Source organism: Apodemus sylvaticus, chromosome 4 (genome assembly GCF_947179515.1).
Source record: "Apodemus sylvaticus chromosome 4, mApoSyl1.1, whole genome shotgun sequence".
Taxonomy (NCBI): domain Eukaryota; kingdom Metazoa; phylum Chordata; class Mammalia; order Rodentia; family Muridae; genus Apodemus; species Apodemus sylvaticus.
The window spans coordinates 3,103,248-3,125,735 of record NC_067475.1 but is presented as its reverse complement, the minus strand read 5'-3'; the positions used below and the strand labels follow the sequence as shown (position 1 = coordinate 3,125,735).

The 22,488-nt window shown below is 39.3% G+C and overlaps 1 protein-coding gene and 1 pseudogene across 1 annotated transcript in view; one reads left to right on the top strand and one right to left on the bottom strand.

The window, feature by feature from the left end:
- Positions 1-22,488, top strand: part of Negr1 (neuronal growth regulator 1) — a 779,863-nt gene that overhangs the window by 736,792 nt on the left and 20,583 nt on the right. The gene's annotated exons all lie outside the window — the stretch shown is intronic.
- On the bottom strand, positions 1,838-2,555 carry LOC127682532 (serine/arginine-rich splicing factor 7-like; annotated as a pseudogene).

Sequence of the window (22,488 nt, the reverse complement as noted above, 5' to 3'; positions counted from 1 at the left end):
GAATGAATTCGAGTCCAGCCTGGATGGCTTACCAGACTCTGATCCTAAGGAAAAGATACAATGGCTGGGCCATCATTCAGTGGAGACCCCTTTTGTAACAGATGCGGGACCCCAAGTTCAATAGATATAACAAAATAAACTAACTTAAAATGTAACTCTTAAATCAAGTCTTGAGTTTATATCATAATTCATAGGTTACTAACTCCACAGAAGGTTTAGAGTTTATCTTTTTATTGATACTACAAGGAAAGGCCTGTCTTCTCAGCCTAAACCTGCAGAGATGAGCTCAATTTACAGATAGGGCATCATCAAAAGAGTGCCTTTTCCTCACAATAGCAGAAGGAACTTTTTGCATTCCCAAGAGGATAGTTCAAATTAATCAAAAAGTTTAAATGTATGCACTTATGGTTTTAGCCAGAAGAAATAGCTTCACACTCACTGATGTCATAGCTTCTGGTCCAGCCCATTTACACAGTGAGATGATGAACTCCACACATTGCTATTTGAAGCTTCACCCTCTTCCTCCATTACCTTTTCCCCAAACCTTGGTATGAAGAATGCAAACTCTGAGAGGATCAGACTGGAATCTGCCATGCTAAAAGCCACCAACACAGACATAGAAGTAGCTGTTTCTCCTCCTCACCTGCCTGTGGGTCTCACATCATCCAGGTGTGAGCACTATGCTTTCAGATGACCTGTCTCAGGAGACTCAGAACTCAAATGGGCTTGAGTCACAGCATCACACCACATCACAAGCCACTTAGAAGGACAGAAAATGAACACAGAATGTTAGAGTGATATCTGCCAAGCTCGAGCCTCCAACAGACTTCATGGAGGGTGATGGAGACCAAGGTTGGAGGTCTGTATCATGGTGCTGGTTCCATTTGTTTAAGCTTTGAACAGTGAGAAAACTGTAGGTCAACATTGCAGTTACTTATGGGAATAGAAGTTACTAGAAGGAGAGGAAGTAACTGCAGGGTCTGTGATGACATTTCCTTTGTGACAATTATCACAAATGATTATAATTTATGTGCTTTTCTGTCATATTTCAATTAAAAGTTTACATTTTAAAAACGTGAAAAAAATTGAATAAAAGAATATAAACAGCCAACTTCGTCCACAGACATATAACAGCCTAATAACCTCATTGTTAATTAAAATCTAAACCTGTCAATGAAATCTGTGGCCCCTTAAATTGGCCATAAAGGCCTGACCCACATCTCATGGACATTCTGAACTATATCCCATAAGTCTTAAAAGTCAATGTTGTCAAAATCAATTCTTCTCACCTCAAAATAATGAGCCTGTTGCCAAGCCTGTCCTTGCCATTTTCTGGTATTTTTTTAAATGTGGGGTTCTTTTTCTGTTTTTAAAGCATAAGGGAAACCCCAACAGAATTCTGTTTTCTCAAGACAAACAACTTCCATTTGGCACACAAGTGACCCGGGATGCCTCATATCTCCTCTGCCCTGTGGCCTTCTGAGAAATGGTTTATAATGACTTCAGCCTCTACAGAACCAGTGAGGCTTACAGGAGGAAAGAGAAACTTGCCATACATCAGTGTCTTCCAAGTCTTATATTCTGAGTTGCTTTGATTTTTTTTTTTTAGTTAGAAACATTTTATTTAAATGTGTTAAATAAAAACCCACATTTTCAGACCATAAGACGTTAATACATTCAACAATATTTACTGTTGTGAATTTTACAGAGTAATAATCTAGGTCCATTTTGATTAGATGACTGATGATCCTTCCTAGGTTACACTTTACAGACATAACATATCACTTATAATAATGTAAGCAAGATAACTTTTCCCTAACGGGTGAACTTGAGAACTTCAGTCCATTCTTTCTGGACTTGCACTTCTGTGTGGACTTCCTAATGAGGAACGACTTCTTTGAGAGATGGAAATCTGGATTTTGATTGGCTGCTTCTTGGTCAAGAAATAGACCTTGGACCTTGATCTCGACTTTGAGAGAGATTGGAAATACCTCGATCCTATTACAGAACCAATCTTAGATCTTCTGAGTGAAACTAATCTTGATCTACTAAGAGACACTGACCTTGACCTTTGAGGAGATGCTGATCGTGATCTCCTTCCGCAGCTCCTGCTACATGAGTGAAAGTATCGCCTTCCCCTGGATCAGGAATGTGATCTGGATCATGACCTGCTTCTTTGTCGGCTATAGCAATGACAGTCATAAGCATAATGTCCCTTTTCACCACACTCATAGCATCTATCTTTAGGATAAGAGGAACACCGGGCAGGAGGCCTATCAAAAAAACGAGATCTCTGAGGCATGCCTGTTGATAGTTCATTCCGAACTCGAGAACCACAGATCACTTTCCCATCCAATCCTGGAACCGCATCCTCTGCATTTCTGGGGTCTTCAAATTCCACAAAGGCAAATCCTGGAGGATTTCTGGCAAATCCATACAGTTCTTAAGGGTCCAAAGTAACTGAATGCCCTTTCTAACTCTCCTTTACCAGCATCAGTCCCCAGCTTACCAACATTTACCTTGGTTTCTCCTCCATACTGCCCATAATGTGACATGAGGGCCGACTCGGCTCAAGCTTGTAATGCTCCCAGCTCAAGTAGCGCGGAAGCCGCTACACAACCTCCTGTGCCAGCGATCGCGGAAGCACTATGCTTTGATTTTCATAAACAATTAAAAATTGTGATAAGGATGCTAAAATGTAGCTCTCCACAACTGATGGCTTCTTGCATGGATGTAGGTGGGAAAAGATTTAATTTCCTTTAAGGGGCTGGCAACCAGGAGTTTAACTGTGCTCCAATGAGTATATGGGCAACACAAACAGGACCTGGTCTCCTCTTCCTCCTCTTCCTCCTCCTCCTCTTCCTCTTCTTCTCCTCCTCCTCCTCCTTCTCCTCCTCCTCCTCCTTTTTCTTCTTCTTCCCCTTCCTTTTCTCTCCTCCTCTTCCTCCTCCTTCTCCTTCTCTTTCTCCTTCTCTTTCTCCTTCTCCTCCTCCTGCTTCTCTTCTTCTCATCATTGTCCTCTTCCTTCTTTTTGTTCTTGTTCTTCTTCTTGTTCTCCTCCCCCTTCTTTTCTAACGGGGGGTCACAAGGGTGGGGAGGCATACTTGAGAGGACTGTGAAGTGAGTTTGACCAGGGTTCATGATACGAAATTCTCAAATAATAAAAATTATAAAAATTAGTCTCCATTTCAGGGTCATTTTGACAATTTCTTATGCATGGATAATTTAATATGTAAAATATGTAGGAGAACTTGGAACTCAGATACAATGTGGTTTGTTTCTTCTTGTCATAGAAGGCTGTGGCTTTCAGTGATCATGGCTTTGCACTGTGGGATTATACCAGGAAGATACTGACCCAGGGTCTTGAGAACATGCAACTGTGCCCCCAGGATACTGAGCCTGGCTTGGTCACCAGGCTTGTCCCTGTAGGTTCCCATCTTGGATCCTGATTGCTTTAACATAAGAAAAAAAATCAGGGCTTTCTCCTTTTATTTATGAGCATCTCCTTGGCCTTTTCCTCATAGCATTTTAAACTTATTTCCTCATGAGTATCCACAGTTGATGATAATGTCATCTTTGGAGAACTCTCTAGGATCTCTACAGTCTGTGTCAGGACCAAGTAACCTGTTCTTCAGAAACCATAAATCTTCAGCTAACTGGAAGTGAAGCAATATTTGAGATTTTTAATCACTAGCTTTCTTCAAACAATTCCAAACTTGCAATTTTATTACCGCATATTGATCTTCATCTTGAAGACAATTTTAGCAACCTGGATTTTTTTAATGAGCCTATGTTCTAACTGCCAGATTATTCTCCCTGTTTCATTTGTTGTTGTATCTGAGAACTTGACCAAGACCACACAAGCCGATGGCTCGTCATGGACACCCTAACATGCTCATCTCTAGTCTGACTCAGAAGCCAGAGCATTTGTGAGTCACTTTGGTGGAGTGTTACACATATGAATTGTTCTGAGTGGCTATAAGTATCTAACTCTTGTCAAAGAGTAGAACCAGGAGGAGGGCAGACTCACCATGTTGCCACACACAGTGCCTTGACCCCTCAAAGTCCAGGGTCATGGTCTATACAGCAGCTCAAAACTCAGCTAGCTGGGCTCAATCCAATCAGGAGTATGGGTGTCCTTTAGGCCCCAGACTATCTCAGCCCTCTGCCCTTCAGCATTTTGCTTCTGCATCTCACTCCGGGTAGGACACCAGGTGAATACTGTTGGGTGGACATTACTGTCTAGACTAGAAATGAGCAAATGATTTGTTCTGAAAGCAAATGACAAATACTTTAACTTTGCAGGTCCTAAGGCATCACTGACAAATATTCAACTCTGCTGAAGAGGCTCACAGCTAAAATGGTCCCACAAAACTAGCCGCAGATAACATGTAAATGAGCAAACAGGCAGGTGCCCATGCCTCTTCTGTTTTTGCATGGCTCTTGAGATAAAAATGGCTTTTACATTTTAATGCTTTTTAAAAATCAAAAGAAGAAGAATATCCCATGACATTTGAAAATTATACTAGATTACAGTTTTGGTGTTCATAAATAAATTTTATTGGACATAGCTATGCCTGCTCATTTACATATTACCTATGAATACATTTACATGGTAATGGCAGAGTTGGGTATTGGCAAAGTAGTTAGAAATGACATGGAATATTCCTTCACATTCTCTGGTTATAACAGTCTTTATATCCTCAAAATATATGAAAAGTAAAACCCTAGGTTGAGGAAAACTGTGGATCCTATGATCAAAATCTGATAATGATAAAAGAGGAAAAGATGTTATACTACACTTCTTAGTGAGAATCAGTTACTTATAACTATTGATCCAAGAATCAAACACTCAAATGGTGCTGACAGGTAATGTTAAAGATGTATTTGAATCAGTAGAGCCAAGTGTCTCATCTCTGTCAGCTTTAACACTAAAATCAAAATGAACTTTTCATTCATAGCTCTTTTATTCTGATAGTAAGATGTACCCACAAAAGGTAAGAAATTTATAAGAGCTGATCAAGAGTCAGCTGTAGGTTATCATCGGCTATAAACTATACAAGTCAGATGGGAATTACTTGTGACCATAAGTAAAGGTAAAACTAAGATATCTTTATCACAAAAAAGCCCTCCTGACAGTAGACAAAGTACAGCTTGCTGCAAGCTTTCTCTAGATAGGATCTGAGCAACATAGCAGGTCTCCAGATCACGTGCGTTTGTGTGCTCAGTGATTAATAACTTCCATAAGCAATTAATGGCCACAAATCCATCCATTCTCACACTTAATACATTTGCCTTCCCCTCCAAAAAAATAAACATTTGGTGTCCGTTACGTACTAGTGTTGAAGGACACAGATGGCAAATGTATCTGGAATGAACTCTGACCCCCTCCCCAACAACATTGTAACTGGAGAAATCACTTATAGCTAATGGAAAGAGACTCATATAGAGTTAGAATAAAAGACATTAGAATGTAATAACATGGTCAAGAGTCAAATAAGCAAGATAGATAATAAAGCTAAATAAAGAGATGAAGGTCACAGAGACCCAAAGTGTTCAGCAAAGCCTTCCTGCAGAGAACTGATTTACAAAGGAATCTGGAATGTGGAAAACACACAGAGCTTTGGTGAATGAAAAAATGAATAAGATTTTGATAGAGATTGGAAGAAAACCACAGATTCATGGAATTGATGATCATCCAGACTGTGCTCCTGGACCTCTGTGATACTCCATAAGGCTCAGGTGGAAAGGTGAATACTATCATTTCCTTTCATTTCCTTGGCCAAAGAAAGCCTAGTGGCTGACCTGATTTCCTGAGACATGAAAGCACACACTTCTCCCCATGCAAAGGTCTTCAGTGGTGCCTTAAGAAGAGCCTGGATGAGGGGAGACTGATGCTTAAACCACAGCATCTGCCACACAGGACCACACATGAATGTTCTTCTGTATTGGCTTCTTATTGGTCTTTGTGTTCTCAGCAACATAGTTTTCAAATTAGCTATCCTCAGTTTACCTGAAATAATCATTAACCTGACAAATGCTGGTAATGTGAGAGGCCACATGCTAAGTAACAGTCATGCTGATAGCTTCTAGAAATGTGTTTCTTTGATGAAGCTTCAGGTCCTTGATGAATTTGCCTGGTTCCTGTATAGCAATACAGACATAACTTGCAATTCTGTGCAAAAAAGACAACTTATAGTTGTTTCCCTTTAACTTACTGCCTTGTCCTGCTTTAAAATATGGATTTTAAAACATGATAACTGATAGATTTTGTAATTCTGATCATTCGAGAATATTAATATTCAAAGCCTCATGAAGCTGTTCATCTGTATCAGCTAAGTTGATTGGGGTTGTAGGGCCAACTGAAACACAGACACAACAAAACTTATTCTATCCTCAACAGATATGGCATTCTAATTCCAATAACAGAAATTCAGACCTATGTCCACTGCATCAAACTTTAATTTCTTTGAACCCTCTGGGATCTTGTTATAATGCAGATTCTTATGCAAACATTTGGATGAGAGTTATTTTTCCCTACAAGCTCCAAGTGCTGCCAATGTAGTTGATGTCTGGACTGTCCCCAATAGTGAGATCAAAAGAAATCAGCACCATCTTTTCCTTGAGAGAGCCCCCTGACTATGAAACATACCATAATTTCACTTAAAAATGCATGAGAATTGACCTCAATGTATAGATTATTATGGAGATGTATGGGAGACTAGTTGTACTTTACTGTATTGACAATTAGTGTAATTTTTATTCTAGGAACAGATCACTTACTTATCAGGATGATATCTTATTCATGTGAGGGCAATGACTTTATCTCTCTGTCTTAGGCTCAATTGCTGACACTGAATGTGGAATTATATACAGACAGTCAATTAGACAAATGCACAAAATAATGTCGAAATGTTGGCAATTTTTCAACAGTAAATCTTCAGCTATATTGATTAGAAGGTATATTGATTTACTCATGGAATAAGATACAGTGTAATAGAATGAAGATATTAAGAATGTTGAATGTGTACTGGGACAGAGTGCTGCACATCACATGGTGACAGGTGACACACAGATCCCTTCAGAATGAATGGAAGTTCAAGTGAGATCTTAAAAAAGGGAAAGTATTAGACAGCAAAGAAAAAACAACAGAACAAATCCAAGTAAGTGCTTGGGGGAGGTAACTGTCAGGTTGATTGACACAAGAATCCCTGAGCAGAGCTCTTGTTCTGAAATTTCCAAAAATAAGCATGAGTTTCCATCTTGGGTCCATGCATTTACATACAGTGAAGCAAACTGAAGAGTGACTAATGCAATGGAATACAGTTGAACCCAAGAAACCAATGATTGTTGGTAGTCAGTACCCCTGCTCAGTCTTCTGCATGAACATCTCCCTTCCAGGGGGCTTTTGAACTGGGGTAGTTTGTCACGTGAATTGATCTTTGGTTACACTGTTGAAGGCCAGCTCTGACACCACAAGGTAACTGAGGTAGGCTGTGTGTGGAGTCAGCCTGTGGTCTGGTGCTGATAGCAGTCAAAGACAGCCAGCACTGGTTGTATTGACCAAGCCAGTACTAATACCAACCAACAGAGTTTGCTGACATTGGTAGCCAACGACTGGTGTGATCACTTAGAAAACTTTTCTCTTAAGTACTAAGGCTTGACTCACTGGAGTAGAACTCCTTATGATGGGTAAGAAATTCTTTTAACTCTTTAGATTCTTTGGGGGCCAGCAAGAAGAAAAAGAAAAAATAGTGAAAAATTATACACACATCACAAGAACACACATAAATGCACACATGCATAAACAAACACACACACAAGAATACACACAAATACACACATGAGCACACACAAACACACACATGCACATACAAACATGCACACACATGCACACACAAGTGCACACACAGATAAGCACATATACACATGTGCACACACTGCACACATAAACACACACATGTACATGCATGCATACACAAACACACATATACATATATACACACATGCACACACAAAGCACACACACATACACACACATGCACACAGACACAAGCACATACAAACATACACACACAAATACATATATACATACATATATACACACACACAATGGATGAAGCAAGACAAACTCAGACTTCAAATACATATACAGACAGGCATATTAAATGGATGGAGCAAAAACTCCAATGAGCAGGTTCCAATAAGCATATACATATATATATACACATACACATATTTTATGGATGAAGCAAATTCCAACAAATTGACTCCAACAATTTTATTTTTTTCTCTTAGCTCTTTTATACCACCCAAGACAGAGTTATCTATATAAGAAAATATCTCATAGCCACAAGTTACATATTCTCTAAAAACAATCACTACAAAAACATATTCTTCAAGAACATTAAAATTATTTCACGAAAGGAAAATACAATAGGATTATTGATTATGTATTCTTCTTTTGAAATGTATACCCGAGTAAACATTTCCTATCTTTCTCTCCACAAGTTCAACATAACCCCAAGCAATAATTCTCTTCTCACTGATTATTAAAGTTTAAGGAAGCCAGTCTACAGTAGTAAGTTTTCCTCCTAAGATAAGCTAACAACAATTTGCATTTACCAAATTATCATCATCTATTTTACATCTTAATTTATGTCTTGTTCAGATAAACTGGCTAATCATCTATTCTTTATTCTTATACTCATAATTGAATTCTTTACTCTTTATTCAGAACCATAACTTTTCATGGTGCACACCAGAACCTGGGGATCACAAGATCTAGAAATTCAGACCCAACCAAAAATGAATGTTTTCTTTCATCATTAACTTGTCTCAAGTCTATTTTTCTTGCTAGTGCAATTACATGCTTATAATAAATGAAATCTAACTGTACTACTTTTTTAACCTTGCTATTCTATGAGGAAGAGGTATATTCTATTTTTGATTCTAACTTTCTACCAACTACCCTAACTACCCCAAGTTATTTAAATCAAGAATTCCATAAAAATATTAATTCATCTTAACAATATTATTTTACGAAAGTTCATCTTCATATTGATCTGAAGGAAAACTATCCAATAGAGTGGGCCGCTTCCCATGAAGTAATCACACCAGGCTGTAGGCAGGAAGGGTTTCCCCAAACCATATCACACCATGCTAGATATGTGAGGAATACAGTAATGATAAGCGTGAGAATGGAGCATGAGTAGCAGGAAGCAGTCCTGGATTGAAAACCCTGGTTGTACTTCTCCAGGGGATGCACATTATAGCTGTGGAAAACAGTGGGCCATCTCAGGAAGCTCATTTGCCCACTATAACTTCTCTTGCATAGCATCCACCATTACTCGCGATCTCTTACTGCCTGTGCATTGCTTCGTCATTCCTGTTTTTAAAACTGGAACACAGATCAGAACTCTGCCTCCCACCAGTCAGTTACCAGACCTCCATATTGGTTCTCGGACGCCAGAGACATCAGACAGACTGAGGTACGTAAATATAACCCAAGAACAACATCGCGGGGGGTCTAAACCCAACAGGCATTGGCCTGCACCCAGGCCCTGGGCTGTTCTGGGTGCCACCGGTGTGTAAACCCGGCCAGGAGGTTGTATGCCCGGGCCAGCGCACACCGCCACCGCTTCCACCATTTTGCCTACGGGAAGCCAGAGAGTACTAGCAGGCAAACCCGGCTAACAGGCATAGCCCCAGACTAACATAGTGGGTGTCTAAGACGGTCAGGCCCTGGACTGCCCCCAGGCCCTGGGCTGCTCAGTGGGCCATCTGTGTGCTGACCCGGCCAGGAGGTTGTTAGCCCAGCAGACTCTCCCAGCACTCTCAGGGAGCGTGCACACGCAGCCATCCTGGCCACCTGACAGACCCAATTAACACTCACAGCTGTGGGGAACTTTGCTCCGACATTGGCCTGCCAGGCTTTTGCCTAGACTCAGGGCCTGAGCAGCTAGGCTAGCCTTGTGTGCACCAACCCGCTTGAGAGTTCTGCAGGCCAGCAGAGTGATCAACACAGAAAAGGTCCCTGCAGCATACACCATCAGCACTCTCTGAAGGAGCAAACGGGCACCATCTGGTTCACAGACACAATCTGGGGCAAAGAACACTAGGGCTGCAAGGGCACCCAAGAGGAGGACAGCACATCAGCAATCTGCAACAGGGGAAACCCTGCCATCCAGTGTTGCAGAAATAGCCCTAGAGCCTCCCAGGAGGTTGAAACACCAGCCAGAGACAAGACCAACTAGCTCCAGAGAACAAGATGCCAAAGGGCAAACACAGGAACGCTACTAACAGAAATCTACGCAATATGGCAGCATCTGAACCAAACTCTCCAACATCAGTAAGTCCTGGTTATGCCAACACACCAGAGAAACAAGATTTGGATTTAAAATCACTGTTCATGATGCTGCTAGAAGAACACAAAAAGGACATGAATGAATCTCTTAAAGAAATACAGGGGAACATGAATAAGCTAGAAACCCGTATAATGGAAACACAAAAATCACTTAAAGAAATGCAGGAGAGTAAGGCCCAAGAGATAGAAGCCAATAAAGAAGAAAGGCAAAAAAAAAAAAAAAAAAAAAAAAAAAAAAAAAAAAACTTAAAGAAATGCAGGAGAACTTGAGTCAACAGGCAGAAGTCATGAAAGAGGAAACACAAAAATCTCTTAAAGAATTACAGGAAAACACAAACAAACAAATGATGGAACTGAGCAAAACCATCCTGGATCTAAAAACAGAAGTAGAAACAACTAAGAAATCACAAAGGGAGACAACTTTGGAGATAGAAAACCTTGAGAAGAAATCAGGGGCCATACATGCAAATATAAAGAACAGAATACAACAGATGGAAGAAAGAATCTCAGATGCTGAAGATACCATAGAAACCATTGACTCAACTGTCAAAGAAAATGCAAAATGCAAAAAAGCTTGTATCCCAGAACATCCAGGAAATCCAGGAAACAATGAGAAGACCAAACCTAAGGATTATAGGTATAGATGAGCGTGAAGATTTACAACAGAAAGGGCCAGCAAATATCTTCAACAAAATTATGGAAGAAAACTTCCCTAACTTAAAGAGAGAGATGCCTATGAATATACAAGAAGCCTACAGAACTCCAAACAGACTGGATCTGAGCAGAAATACCTCTTGCCACATAGTAATTAAAACCCCAAATGCACTAAACAAAGAAAGAATATTAAAGGCAGTAAGAGAAAAAGGCCAAGTAACATATAAAGGAAGACCTATCAGAATCACACCAGACTTCTCACCAGAGACCATGAAAGCTAGAAGATCCGGGGCAGATCTCATGCAGACTCTAAGAGAACACAAATGTCAGCCAAGACTACTATACGCAGCAAAACTCCCATTCACCATAGATGGAGAAACCAAGATATTCCATGACAAAACCAAATTTACGCAATATCTTTCCACAAACCCAGCTCTGCAAAGAATAATAGGAAGAAAACTCCAATACATGGAGGGAAACTACACCCTGGAAAAAGCAAGATAGTTACCTTCCTTCATCAAACCCAAAAGAAGATAACCACTCAAATATAAAAACAACATCAAAAATGACAGGAAGTAATAATCACTATTCCTTAATATCTCTTAACATCAATGGTCTCAATTCCCCAATAAAAAGACATAGACTAACAGACTGGATAAGGAAACAGGACCCTTCAATTTTCTGCATACAGGAGACACACCTCAGTGTCAAAGATAAAAACTACCTTAGAGTAAAAGGCTGGAAGACAATCTTACAAGCCAATTGTCACAGGAAACAAGCAGGAGTAGCTATTCTAATATCAGATAAAATTGACTTTCAACCTAAAGTCATCAAAAGAGACACAGAAGGACACTTCTTGCTGGTCAAAGGAAAAATCCACCAAGAAGAACTTTCAATTATGAACATTTTGTGCCAAATGCAAGGGCACCCTCATTCATAAAAGAAACTTTACTAAAGCTCAAAGCACACATTGCACCTAACACAATAATTGTGGGGGACTTCAACACTCCACTCTCCTCAATGGACCGATCAGGAAAACACAAACTAAACAGGGACACAGTAAAACTAATTGAAGCATTGGACCAATTGGATTTTACTGATATTTATAGAACATTTCACCCTAAAGCAAAAGAATATACCTTTTTCTCAGCACCTCATGGTACCTTCTCCAAAATCGACCATATAGGCAGACCTCAACAAATATAAGACGATCGAATTAATCCCATGCCTCCTATCAGATCACTATGGTGTAAGAGTGGTTTTCAATAGCAACAAAAACAACAGAAAGCCCACATACACATGGAGGCTGAATAATACTCTACTCAATGACCCCTTGGCCAAAGAAGAAATAAAGAAAGAAATCAGAGACTTTTTAGAATTTAATGAAAATGAAGGCACAACATACCCAAATCTTTGGGACACAATGAAAGCACTGATAAGAGGAAAACTCATAGCCCTGAGTGCCTCCAAAAAGAAAATGGAGAGAGCATACATTACCAACTTAATGACACACCTGAAAGCCCTAGAACAAAAAGAAGCTATTTCACCCAGGAGGAGTAGAAGGCAGGAAATCATCAAACTCAGGGCCGAAATCAATCAAGTAGAAACAAAGAGAACCATACAAAAAATCAACAAAACCAGGAGCTGGTTCTTTGAGAAAATCAACAAGATAGATAAACCCTTAGCCAGACTGACCAAAGGGCACAGAGAAAGTATCCAAATTAACAAACTTAGAAATGAAAAGGGAGACATAACAACAGAAACTGAGGAAATCCAAAAAATCATCAGATCCTACTACAAGAGCCTGTACTCAACACAACTGGAGAATCTGGAGGAAATGGACAATTTCCTTGACAGATACCAAATACCAAAATTAAATCAGGACCAACTAGACCATCTGAACAGTCCCATAAAGCCTAAAGAAATAGAAGGAGTCATAGAAAGTCTTCCAACCAAAAAAAGCACAGGACCAGATGGTTTCAGTGCAGAATTCTACCAGACCTTCAAAGAAGAGTTAACACCAATACTCTTCAAACTATTCCACAAAATAGAAACAGAAGGAACACTACCCAATTCCTTCTACGAAGCCACAATTACGCTGATACCAAAGCCACACAAAGATCCAACAAAGAAAGAGAACTTCAGACCAATTTCCCTTATGAACATCGATGCAAAAATACTCAATAAAATTCTTGCCAACCGAATCCAAGAACACATCAAAACGATCATCCACCATGATTAAGTAGGCTTTATCCCAGGGATGCAGGGTTGGTTCAATATACGGAAATCCATGAATGCAATCCACTACATAAACAAACTCAAAGAAAAAAAACCACATGGTCATTTCATGGATGCTGAAAAAGCATTTGACAAAATTCAGCATCCTTTCATGCTTCAAGTCTTGGAAAGAACAGGAATTCAAGGCCCATACCTAAACATAGTAAAAGCAATATACAGCAAACCGGTAGCCAAAATGGAGAGAAACTTGAAGCAATCCCACTAAAATCAGGGACTAGACAGGGCTGCTCCCTTTCTCCTTATCTTTTCAATATTGTACTTGAGGTACTAGCTCAGGCAATTAGACAACATAAGGAGGTCAAAGGGATACAAACTGGAAAGGAAGAACTCAAACTATCATTATTTGCAGATGACATGATATTCTACCTAAGTGACCCAAAATAACTCCACTAGAGAAATCCTAAAGCTGATAAACAACTTCAGCAAAGTGGCAGGTTATAAGATCAACTCAAGCAAATCAGTGGCCTTCCTATACTCAAAGGATAAGCAGGCTGAGAAAGAAATTAGGGAAATGACCCCCTTCACAATAGCCACAAACAGTATAAAGTATCTTGGGGTGACTCTTACCAAACATGTAAAAGATCTGTATGACAAGAACTTCAAGACTCTGAAGAAAGAAATGGAGGAAGACCTCAAAAAATGGGAAAACCTCCCATGCTCATGGATCAGCAGAATCAATATAGTTAAAATGGCCATTTTGCCAAAATCAATATACAGATTCAATGCAATACCCATAAAAATCCCAACTCAATTCTTCACAGAGTTAGAAAGAACAATTCTCAAATTCATCTGGAATAACAAAAAACCCAGGATAGCTAAAACAATTCTCAGCAACAAAAAACCCAGGATAGCTAAAACTATTCTCAGCAACAAAAGAAAGTCTGGGGGAATCAGTATCCCTGACCTCAAGCAATACTACAGAGCAATAGTGTTAAAAACTGCATGGTATTGGTACAGTGACAGGCAGGCAGATCAATGGAACAGGATTGAAGATCCAGAAATGAACCCACACACCTATGGCCACTTGATCCTCGACAAAGGGGCTGAAAAGATCCAATGGAAAAAAGATAGCCTTTTCAACAAATGGTGCTGGTTCAACTGGAGGTCAGCATGCAGAAGAATGCGAATTGATCCATCCTTGTCTCCTTGTACTAAGCTCAAATCCAAATGGATCAAGGACTTCCACATAAAGCCAGACACTCTGAAGCTAATAGAAAAGAAACTGGGGAAGACCCTTGAGGACATCGGTACAGGGAGAAAGTTTCTGAACAGAACACCAATAGCCTATGCTCTAAGATCAAGAATTGACAAATGGGACCTCATAAAATTACAAAGTTTCTGTAAGGCAAAGGACACCATCAAAAGGACAAATCGGCAACCAACAAATTGGGAAAAGATCTTCACCAATCCTACATCAGATAGAGGGCTAATATCCAATATATATAAAGAACTCAAGAAGTTAGACTCCAGAAAACCAAACAACCCTATTTAAAAAATGGGGTACAGAGTTAATCAAAGAATTCTCACCTGAAGAACTTCGGATGGTGGAGAAGCATCTTTAAAAATGCTCAACTTCATTAGTCATTAGGGAAATGCAAATCAAAACAACCCTGAGATTTCACCTTACACCAGTCAGAATGGCTAAGATTAAAAATTCAGGAAACAGCAGGTGTTGGAGAGGGTGTGGAGAAAGAGGAACACTCCTCCACTGCTGGTGGGGTTGCAAATTGGTACAACTACTCTAGAAATCAGTCTGGAGGTTTGTCAGGAAACTGGGCACCTCATTTCCGAAAGATCCTGCTATACCACTCCTGGGCATATACCCAGAGGATTCCCAGCATGTAATAAGGATATATGCTCCACTATCTTCATAACAGCCCTATTTATAAAAGCCAGAAGCTGGAAAGAACCCAGGTATCCCTCAACAGAAGAATGGATGCAAAAAATGTGGTATATCTACACAATGGAGTACTATTCAGCCATTAGAAACAATGAATTCATGAAATTCTTAGGCAAATGGATGGAGCTAGAGAACATCATACTAAGTGAGGTAACCCAGACTCAAAAGGTGAATCATGATATGCACTCACTAATAAGTGGATACTAACCTAGAAAACTGGAATACCCAAAACATAATCCACACATCAAATGAGATACAAGAAGAAAGGAGGAGTGGCTCCTGGTTCTGGAAAGACTCAGTGAAGCAGTATTTGGCAAAACCAGAACGGGGAAGTGGGAAGGGTTGGGTGGGAGCACAGGGGGAGAGAATGGGGTTTATGGGACTTTCGGGGAGTGGGGGTCTAGAAAAGGGGAAATCATTTGAAATGTAAATAAAAAATATATCAAAAAAATAAAATTAGTAAAGAAAAAACTGGAACACAATCAAGAATGAAGAAAAGTGGAATTTGTGGATATATTCTCTTGGAAAAAGATGTGGGTGCTTTGATTCTATTGTTAGTGATAACCTATGTGAAGATGAGACTCCATGCTGTCCATGTGTGTCGTTGGCCATCACTGCTTCTCACTCCTGTGCAAATTGACTCCACTCCACTACCATCACTGCTCAGCCAAGCCATTGCACCATTTGGAATCAACACACTCAGGCTTTAACCAAGAAAACACTAAGATCAGTTATCTCATAATTACATGGCCTCATTTTTCTTGTAAAATGTGGTATGGAATTTTTAGTCTTCCTTGTCAACCACAATTGTAAGCTTAGATAGAGACCAGTTCATGACAGACTCTTAACTAAGGACCATGGGGTCTGGTTCAAGACACTATAAAAATTCTTTTGTGATTCTGTAATTCTTGAACCTGAAAAAATGAAATAAAATAAAAATACATACATGCAGAAGTCTTTATTGCCTTGAAAGCAGTTCTTCACCCCCCCCCCTTTTCAGTGGGATGAGGAGCTGATTATGTTTGTTTAGGAAGCTTATTATTATCTAAAGTACTGTTTCAATACAACATAAAAAAATGAAGGTGCTGGAATTCATTACACTTGAAGTACCCTCATAAATGGATAGAAATGCTTCACACTGGAAAAGGGGCTTGGGGCTGATGGATTCTCTCATAAGATGCAGACTTAAGTATCTTTGCAAAAGATCCATTAATTTCCCCATGCCAAATTTGAGCATGACCCCCCCCCAGGTATTAGGATCCCAGAAATATTATATTTGTACACTGCCAGCCTAGTAGTCTTTGACTAAAGACTTGGCAAGACATACTTATTCATCTTCAAATCTCTCCAAACAGTTTACATGGCTTTATCTGTTACCAATGATCCTCATTGTGTAATATGGTTTAGTATCTGGCTTGTTAGAAGCCCAGATCAGTAACCATAGTTACAAGAACTAGACTGAACAGCCATGTGTTGCAAGGCATGCAGCCTCTGTGAGAAAGCATTTCCAAAGGAGGACCCGACTGACTAAGAATCTTGCCCACAACTGAAAGACTATTGTTGGATGAAAGGGATATTCAAAGCTGAGAAGATAATTTGATTCAGAGTGCTCGACTGTCATACACAGAACTAAGGACCCATTCCCAGTACCACAAAAAAAAAAAAAAAAAAAAAAAAAAAAAAAAAAGCTGTCATACACAGAGCTAAGGACCCATTCCCAGTACCACAAAAAAAGATAAGAATAAAATATAATTAAAGAGTGAATGAACTACACATTCTCCTACTCTTAATTTGATAGGAAGTCATCATTAATTTTAATCAGTAATCCCTGGGTTGGTCAACACTTTGAGGATGTGTCAAACAAACCCTTTAATTAAATCCAACCCCCTTTCCAAAGATTTTATGTTTGGCTGCACCCTAACACTCACATTTCCTCCAGTCAAAATGTGAATACTGTGTGGACATAATGGTCCATCAATACCAAGTAGACCAAAAGTCTGTAAATGTTCTACATGATTTCTCAGATGTGCTAAGCTCATGCACCTGCTCTTTGGAACTTGTGCTCCCACCATAATTGTGATTTCTGATGGAGAAGAACTGGCTACTAGTTTTCCATGGGGCTATGGTTTTATTGAGGTATAATGCATGTATAATTCACCCACTAAAAATACAAAATTCAGTGAATTTAGTCATGAATCTATATAAACATCCCCAGCACTAAATTCAGAACACCATCTGCAAAAAAACCAGTTTCCTTATAAATGACCCTAAGACCTCATTGCTCCTAACCCTAAGCATCAGGTCACTAAGTTCCTGTCTCTATAAATTAGTCTAGGCTGCACACTTCATAGACAAGGAATCATAAGGTTCAATGATGATCTTACTGATTAATCTTTTTCAAGTAAATATAGACCCTACTCTTAATATATTTTTATCCTTCATCCATTTACAGTGATATACTCCCAATGAGATTCTAGAATAATTCTTAGTGCTCTTGTTGAACACCTTCTTAAAATGGAAATTCTGGGAATCATGTTCTTGTGTTTGCAAGGCAAGGACTTTACCAACTAAGCCATCTTCTCAGACCAAGGGAAAATATTCTGAGGTGCTGTATCACAAAGCAGTGGTCCTTAAATGGAAGGGCTACTTTGCCTGTCACAATGATGAGTTCTCCATTTTAATTGCTACCATTTTCCTGGCTACAAAAGAGTGAACTATGGTTGGGAACAGGCTGGAAAGTTCCCAGGGTGAGGAGAAAATGGACTGAACTGACCAGAGGACCTAACAGATGGGTGATTCTCTGAACAGACTGTGTGGAGGCTGATGGCTCTGGGTGGTAGCTTAGGCTGTCATCAAAGAGAAGTTTCACACAGCCTTTCATGAGTGAGGATTTTATCCTGAAATCCAATGAGTATTTGAATTAAGATAAAATGCAATTTAGACTTTGAGGTTAACTCTTAGATCATTCCTTTTGGTCTTAATTGTACTTTCTGCAAACTATGACAGCTCATAAAGCCATGTGCTTCCAACATAAACCAATCTAAATACTAACTGTGGGTTTGTTTTTCCTTAGGACATTGATTTTTAACTGAATCTAAATTCATTGGAAATAAAAAGATTCTATTTGTTTGTATCAGAAAACTTAGTCCACACATTTTTTGAAGAAAAACTTTCAAAATTACCCAATGATTATCTTTGTCAACTTGAAAATCCCAGAAGGACCTGGGATAAAAGTCCCAATGAGGGATTACATACCTTGAGTTGGCTTGTGGGCATATCTGTGGTGGATTCTTGCTGGGGGGCAACCCAGACAGCGGAGAGGGAAGAGAGTCATTGGAGGGTAAGACTTTGTCTTATGAAATTCGGGGGCAGCATTTTGTCTTACAAGATATTTAGGGTTGCTGTATAATAAAACATTTACTTATCTAAGTCTAAGTTACTATGCTATTGTAACTGACCTGCCTTCTGTGTTCCTCTGAGGCACTTAGCAACTCATCCTAAAATAGCAGTAAAGGATTAATTGATAGAGCCCTTTTCCTTTTGTCCAGATGCCTCTTGCTTGTTAGGCTAGGGGGAAGTTTGGAACAGTAAACTATTGAACCAGAAGAGAATAACACTTAAAAAGGAAGCACTTTTACATAAGTAAATATGCATAATCTTACAAATTCATATACAGATTCAGGCATGCTCATTTATACATTTCCGTTCAAACTAGTTAGGCCCAGCTTGCATGCATTCTCACAGCAACATACATACACACACACACACACACACACACACACACACACACACATTCATACATTATCACAATTACATACCCACACACACATCCATACTTATATATGCATATGGAGCAAAAGACCAAGCCCAGGTGCAGAAAGAACTCACTCATTCTGGGTGAAAAATGAGCTACAATCTTTATTGCATAGAGAAAGAAAAAGCTTCCACCCTTTTAATGCTAAATGAATTAAGCCTACATTTGTAAGAAAAAAGCTTTGTTCCTTTTAATAAGACTAAGCCTGCCTTGTTATTAAGAAAGTACCTGTCCTGTCCCATGGTAAGCCGGCCTGCTCCTTCTGCTCTCTGCAGATTCTTCTTTTTTCTCTTTGCCTCTGCATTCCGCACATTGCTCTCTTAGTATTTTTATGTTATCTGTAGTTTCTAAGTTACTCCACTCTGAATTCTCCCTGTAATCTTGTTCTTTTCTGTCTGAAGTCACAGCAATGCTCTTACTCTCAATGCCTTTTCTCCCAAAGCTATACTTTGGGAGAAAGTACCAATACTTCTAGGCTCTTCTTGAGTTCAGTTCTGTCTGAAAGGTGTTCTGTCAAAAAACTTCACAACTCAGTTTACTTTCACAGCTTAGTTCTTCTCAACTCGGTTTCTCTCACCTCAGTTCTGATTCTTCTATTTGTCTTCAGCACTTAAACATCTTTCAGAATACATGAACACATGTTAGAATACATGATCACATGTTACAAAGTTCATCACAAAAAATCAAATCATAAACTGAAATAGAAGTTTACAACAGAGAATGTTTACATGCATATCCATTAGGAATAATCTGGCTAAACATCCATCACCTGTCTCAGCTTCACAGGTTCACTGAAGGTTAAAAAAAATCATAACTAAGTTATTAATGAAGTTTTGTATAGATAAACCCAGTCAATACTTTATCTCCTGTCCTAGCACCTATAATAAATTGTTAGTTCCATTTTATGACCTTTGGTTAATTGTTTTACAACCTCTTAGAATGCGCTGAGTAGGAGAAAGTCTGGTTACTAAGAGCAATTAACTGGTGACACCTGGGAGACTGGAAGAGTTCTCATCGCAGTTTTGACTATCAGAAAAGGACCTAGTAGCAGTCTCTCTTAAGTATAAGAGAGCTTAATAATCACAGATAAAATTTTAGGAATTCTTATAGGATCATCATTAAGACTGAAGTCATCTATTTGTCTATATAGCATCACAATAAGACAGTAGATCTTTGTGGATCTGCAGAGATCTGCTCCAAAGGGGTGTGCTATTACTTAGTGATTGTTATATATGTTTAATAATAATGGGAAAAGCATATTAATAGCATGAATCTTTCCTAAAATGAATCCCTTACAGCCTTGCCTAATAACGGCACACCTGTTACAGATTATATAATAATTTGAAGCAGTTCATTTCAGGATGATCACCTGCTAGTTATTAGCTTGCCCCATTATGGCCCCTAACAGATTGTCTTAATTAAGTTCATTGATGTAAGAAGATCCAGCTCATTGTGAGCAGCACCATTCCCTACGTGGATAATGCAGGACTGTAGCAGCATGAGAAAACTGATACAAGCACAAGCAAGTAGGCACACATGCATTTTCCCCTGCTCCATGTTCTGAGTGTGATGTGACCAACAGCTTCACATTCCAGTCATTATGACACCCCACAGTTACTTCTTGCCAGGGTTATTTTTATCACAAAAAATAGGAGTGGTACAAAAAGCAAATCTTATTCCAACTTTTTAAGGTTTTAATATTTTCTGCTTCTCCTCATGAGGCCTGACTAGATAGAGTCTTAAAAGACAGAGATCTCCAAACTACAATGTCTGGGTTAAATCTGAGATCTACATGTCTCCATTTTCCCTGTGTATACATGGGATTTTGAGGAATAAATACATATATGCAGATTTCTTAGACTAGTATTTGAGTTTATACTTTCTGTAAGAACCAGCTGCCTGGTTAGTCTGTTCCGAATGCCTGAACCAGTAATCCATCTCCCTACATCTTCTCTTTGCTACAAGTCTATTAACATTGTACCTGATACCCAGGGTTGTTAAAGTTGATCTCTACTTACCTGAATAAGGTAAAGGTTACATCCTAATGAAGATAAGTTGGGTTCAGTTTATCTGTGTGTTTGTGAACTGCTGGCTTGAAAAGTGACAACGCATGCATACTTTTGAGACAGAGTTAGCACAGGCTGTATAGGCAGCCAGTGGGAAACTTTAAACCAACAGAACAGACCTGGCCCTCAGCTTCCAGGACCCTTGCCAGAAGGCTATCAGAGCCAGCCTTCCCACTCTTCCTTCTGCAGTGAACCTGAGAGGTTCCTGCCATGTTCTGGAAGGCTATCCTGTGAGTCACATTCTGGACTTGTCCATCTTGCCCTCAGCCATGGCTGTGGGTCCCAGTCGCCCCTTTGCCCAAGCTAAAGTATGTGTATTTCCTTGTGTGCATTGAGTGTGTATGTATATGGGTTATGCATGTGTGGTATGTATGTATGTGTATGTGTGTGTGTGACTGTATGTGTATATGTTAAGTGCATACATATATGTGTTATACATGTGTGTGTTGAGAATATGTGTGTGTTGAGAATATGTGTGCGTTGAGTGTATATGTATATGTGTTATGCATGTGTGGTCTGTGTGTGTATGAGTATTTTTGTGTGACTATGTATGTGTTGAGTGTGTATTTATATGCATTATGCATGTGTAATGTGTGTTTTGAATGTGTGTATTGAATGTGTATGTATATGTGTTACACATATGTGGTGTGGGGGGGGGGGTCTGATGTTGCTGTCTCTGAGTCCCATGTACAATTGCTTTCTACTGTTATCTGTAAGTCATTGTCTCTGTCAGTTCACATCATACCTAACTCAATGTTCTGTCTTTACTTTTTCTGTACATGCCTGTGCTTTATCTGTCTATTGCTTTAAATTCCAGAATGTTCAGATTAGAGTATCACAATCTCATTTTATAGTTGGCACAATTCCTTAAAATGAAGCCAAATTTATATGTATTGCTTTCTGAGTTTACCAAACAAGAACCTTTTCTTTAACTCATATTTAACTACACTGGTAACACCAAAATTAGAACATTGGCTTTCTTAACCCAGTAGTCACCAGCATGGGAAACATTACATATTTGTATTACCTAAAGAAAAGCTGGCAATTTCAGGGTAGTTTAAATTAATTGATTAATGTATCTGCTCAGTTCTTCATAGAAAAGGAAAAAATGTTTCTCTGCTTTTCTGTCAATACACAGTAGGAAGTTGGTGTTAGAAGAACACAGAAGATGAGAGACATATACTAAAATCAATTAGAATATGACAGCGCAGCTCCAAAATAGCATTAAATTGAATGGGTTGACATCAGCATCAAAAGACCCTGTCCAGGGAAAAGGCAGCCTGAGGACAGAGCCATCTGTCTGCTGTGTTCTCTGGTGTAAGCTTGAGTCTCTGGCTCCCAGTCGATCTCCTCCACTCTACCAGGGACTTGGATGTCTTCAGGGAGCACC